Source organism: Neophocaena asiaeorientalis, unplaced genomic scaffold (assembly GCF_003031525.2).
Source record: "Neophocaena asiaeorientalis asiaeorientalis breed wild unplaced genomic scaffold, Neophocaena_asiaeorientalis_V1.1 scaffold35, whole genome shotgun sequence".
Lineage (NCBI taxonomy): Eukaryota > Metazoa > Chordata > Mammalia > Artiodactyla > Phocoenidae > Neophocaena > Neophocaena asiaeorientalis.
In genome coordinates, this window is record NW_020172984.1 from 1,242,137 (window position 1) to 1,247,435 (window position 5,299).

Below are 5,299 nucleotides of genomic sequence, written 5' to 3' on the forward strand. Positions count from 1 at the left end.
AACTGTGCCCCCCTCCAAGCAAAACAGCAGCCCCATTCATCCTTTCCCACTATAATGCTCATTCCTGTGTATCTTTCTAACTGGCACAGTTTCACCAGACAATTTGAAATTCCACTGGCCACTTTTGGGGAACTTTACGATGGACAAATTGTTCATTTGAGAGGCACCTTAAAATAAAACAAACAGGACTTCCCTGGTGGCGCAGTGGTTGAGAATCTGCCAGTGCAGGGGACACGGGTTCAAGCCCTGGTCTGGGAAGATCCCACGTGCCGCAGAGCAACTAGGACCGTCAGCCACAACTACTGAGCCTGCCCGTCTGGAGCCTGTGCTCCGCAACAAGAGAGGCCGCGATAGTGAGAGGCCCGCGCACTGCGATGAAGAGGAGCCCCCGCTTGCTGCAACTAGAGAAAGCCCTCACACAGAAACAAAGACCCAACACAGCCAAAAATAAATAAATTAATTAATTAAAAAAATAAATAAATAAAATAAAACAAACAAAATCCCCAACTGTCCACAAGTGAGCTTTCTTTAATTAGTGTTAGGAAGCTAGCTTCTAAAAGTAAATCAGACTCAAAAATTTCCTCCCTGAAATATTCTTTAGCTAGCGCAATTACAGAACGTGAGAAACTGTCTCCCTAATCATCTCCTTTAGACATTAATCAGAATTAGCTCGTGATGTTATTCTAATTCCCTTCCCACTTTTTTGTTGATGGTTTAACATCAAAATGTAAACCGAAATTGGAAAATCACTCCATTGCACGAACTTCAGCTTTTGGTTAAGCATTTTAAAGAGATTTTGAAGACCAAAAACAAAAGAGCTGCCATAAGAAATTGTTTGTCCTATTTGTCTAAAGAGATCACTTTGTTTAACGTGGGATGCATGCCCTCCTTCATACTTTGGGGGTTAGTAGGTGCTTATGCTTTAATCTTATGGCTACTTTTTGTGTCCCAGACAAGGTGAGAGCCTCAGAGCTGGGCTGGGATGTCCCTCTTTAGTGCTTACTTAAGCCCCAACCCAAACCTTGAGAAAAGTAATGGTGAACGGTGACACCTGTCAAACATGAGTTTTTGGAGTCAGACCACACCTTGAAGTGGGGAAGGGAGAGGATTTACCCGAAGGGGATATTTGTTCCCCATTTGCTCCACTAATGATGAGAGGACTGGAAGAGAAGGATGGGGGAGGGATGGAGTGGGGAGTGAGGCAATTTGACCTGGAATCCCAGGTGTGGGGAGCCATGCTGATAGAGGCTGAATTTGCATCTCCTGTTTAAAGTCTTCTGAGAGTTACATGGGACTCTCAGTAAGGTTTGTGCCTGTGGCTGCTACCCATAAACCCTCCTAGAGACACACTAGCTTCTTTGGCTTAGCTGCCTGAGGTTGAGAGATTAGTTTCCTCATCTGTTCAATGGGGATAATAAGAGTACCTACCTCATTGGGTCACTGTGAGGATGAAATGAAGCAGATGGAACTGCCTGGCACACAGTGTTAGCTGTGAAGATGGTGATGATAGCAATGATGATTAATTCCTTCCATTATTCTCACACCTGGAGGAAGGTCTTGTTAACTGCTTTCCACCTGCTTTCAGTTCAAGGCTGTGAAGTGGAAACACTGGGGTATGAAGGATGTCACCACAGGAGACAGCTGTGCCTGGCTCGAGGCCATCACACTGGAGTCAGAGCAGGGGAACAGGGGACACACATAGAGCAGTGCTCTGGGCAACTAGCAGAAAGAGAGTATATATGAGCTGGCACGTGGGTCAAAGAGGCTCCTGCCATTCACAAATCAGTGTAAAAATGAAACGTTATCTCAACGTAGATTGGGAACATACGGGTTACAATATCCCAAGTAGTTCTGCACAGCAAAAGAAACAATCAATAAAATGAAAATGCAACCCACAGAATGGGAGAAAACATTTCTAAGCTATATATCTGATAAGAGGGTAACATCCAAGATAGGGAACTCATACAACCCAATAACAAAACCCCCAAGAACCTGATTAAAAAATGGGTAAAGGACCCAAATAGACATTTTTTCCAAAGATGATATACAAATGACTAACAGGTGCATGAGAAAGTGTTCAACATCACTAATTATCAGGGAAATGCAAATCAACACCACAATGAAGTATCACCTCACACCTGTTAAAATGGCTATCAGAAAGATAAGATACAGCAAATGCTGGTGAGGATATAGAGAAAAGGGAACCCTTGTGCACTATTGGTGGGAATATAAATTGGTATAGCTTCTATGGAAAACAATATGGAGGCTGCTCAAAAAGTTAAAAATAGAACTAGCATATGATCCATCAATCCCACTTCTGTGTATTTATCTGAAGGAAATGAGATCACTACCTCAAAGAGATACCTGTGGGGCTTCCCTGGTGGCGCAGTGGTTGAGAGCCCGCCTGCCGATGCAGGGGACACGGGTTCGTGCCCCGGTCCGGGAAGATCCCACATGCCGCGGAGCGGCTGGGCCCGTGAGCCATGGCCGCTGAGACTGCGCGTCCGGAGCCTGTGCTCCGCAACGGGAGAGGCCACAGCAGTGAGAGGCCCGCGTACCACAAAAAGAAAAAAAACAGAGATACCTGTGCTCCCGTGTTGGTTGCAGCATTATTCACAACAATCAAGACGTGGAAACAACCTAAGTGTCGACAGATGAATAGATAAAGAAAATATGGTGTGTATATATATATATATATATATATATATATATATATATATATATACACACACACACACGGGAATAATATTCAGCCTTGAAAAAAATAAGGAAAAGGAAATCCTACCATTTGTGACAACATGGACGGACCTTGACCGTTATGCTAATTGAAATAAGTCAGACAAAGAAAGACAAATACTGTCTGATCTCACTTATATGTGGAATCTAAAAACACCAAACTCAGAGAAGCAGAATAGATTGGTGGTTGCCAGGAACTTGGAGGTGGAGGAAGTGAGGAGGTGTTAGTTGAAGGGTACAAACTTATAGCTGTGCGAGGAGCAAATTCCCGGGACCTAACGTACAGCACGGGGACCTAACGTACAGCACGGGGACCATAGTAAACAATATTGCATCGTGCACTCAAAAGTTGCTCGAAAGTCTACTCGAAGTGAGTAGATCTTAGATGTCCTCACCACACACTGTGCGGAAATGGTAACTATGTGAGGGGATGGATTTGTTAACTAACCTTGCTTTGGTACTTATTTCACAACATATACATACATCAAATCATCACATTGTATGCCTTAAACTTATGCAATGGTATGTGTCAATTATATCTACTTCCATAAAGCTGGGGAAGAAAATCCCAAGTAAGCCTCCGGAGCACATTAGTTCTTTTCACAGAATCAGCACAGCAACTCTAAATGCATCCTTTCATCTCTTTGTCATATAATCCCAAGTTAAGGAAACCTGGCAAGACAGACGAGCAGTTTGTCAATCAAGGCCCGCATCAGAATCACCGGTGGACAGAGTCTGTGAATGCACTTCCCTCAACTCTCCCCCAGACCCGCTGAATTCGAATCTGGAGAGGGTGGTGGTACAGGGCACTTGCATATTTATTCCAGACCCACAAATGCTACTGATGGGCAGCGAGGGTTGAGAGGCCCAGACTGGAGAGAACATCCCCAGGCTGGGCAGGGCAATGCTCAAAGCCCTCCAGGCTCCAGAACCAGAGAATGAGCGGTTCCGGGGCTGAGGCGGGAGGGAAAATGGTGAGAAGTGGGTAGAGGGAGAGGAGGGATGGCGCAGAGAGGTGGGGAGCAGAAGAGCCCCCAAAGTGAAGTGGAGACCCAGCCACACTGGTGGCTACTCTCTTTCTAGCTTATCCTTGATTTCTTTCCAAGTTAGTTTCTTCTCTAACAGATGACCCCTTGTAATAGGGAAGAAACTTTGCTATTACAAGTTAATCACTAAAGGGATTAGTGATTACAAGTCACCTATAAGCTTAAATTATACATAATGGCCCATCTCTGGGAGCCCTGCCTCCCAGGTAATGAGCATTAAACTAAAATACCTTTGTTTAGCTGGCAGGAAACACCCTGACCAGGCCCACCTGTGAATGACTACAGGGAGGAAGAAACTAACACATGCCCTCCAGCTGACCAGAACCAGGACTTTACTCCCCAACCTTTTAGTATAAAAGAAGGCTGAAAAAAAAAAAATAAATAAATAAATAAATAAATAAATAAATAAAAGAAGGCTGAATTCTAACTCAGGCAAGATAGTTCTTCCAGACCATCTTCTAGGTCTTCCAGCTTTCTGAATAAAGTCGCTATTCCTTGCCCAACAGCTCGTCTCTCGATTCATTGGCCTGTCGTGTGGTGAGCAGTACAAGCTTAGACTCAATAACACCCTCACAGGCTGCCCAGAAGGAAGGGCAGGTTCAGACACCATCACACCCATTTCTCACATCCTCACTGAACGTACAGAACACGCTTGGACAGCCCAGAAGGATTTCCAATTGGATGCAAATCCACCAGCCTTCAACCCTGGAGATCTAATTCCCTGCAACACCCTTGTCAGGAAAAACTAGAGTCTGCAAACTTGTAAACCAGACCTTTTATTGAAATATAGGAAAATTGTATTCTGTGAAAATGGGAAATCAAGGGTAGGTGAAGCTAAGTGCCCCAAACGTAACTCTCCTGAGGTTACAAATATCTACAGATAGCCACGGTAGGAAAAGCTCCAAGTAAGCAGGTCACAAGAAGGGAAAGAAACTGGTCAGACGTTCTGTGAAAACAGGCAGTGGGGAAACTGGGAATCCAGAGGCTTGCAGACAGCTTCTCACTGTGGCTTGGGTTCCAGTCCTGACTTGGCCCTTTACCAGCTGGGGAATCTTGGGCAATTACTTAATCTCTCTGCATACTTGAATTTCCTCTGGCAAACCTCACAGGGTTTGTTCATTCACCGAATTTGTACCAGGTATCAACTATGTGGCAGGAACTCTTGTGAAATTCAACAGTGAACAAAATAGACAAAGTTCGGATTTCACAAAAGCCATTAATGGGGGGTGGCTTGGGAAACTGAATCTCCTAACATGTGAAAAGCACTTTGATCAGTGCCTTGCACGTGGCGAATGTTCCGTGAGTGTGTGTCATCCTCAGGCCGGGCCTGGCTCGCTGCCTGTGGGGTCTGCAGCCACTCTCCTAAGACTGGGGCCTGAGTGCTCATCTAAGGCCCCTCAAAGCTCTGTTATTCTCTGAGGTTTGATCCCACATTTGGCTGTGGGCCTTTTACCTAATTCCTCAGAACAACACTGCCTCTGCCTCACCCAGCCCAGATGGAGGGCCCAGCTCCTCAA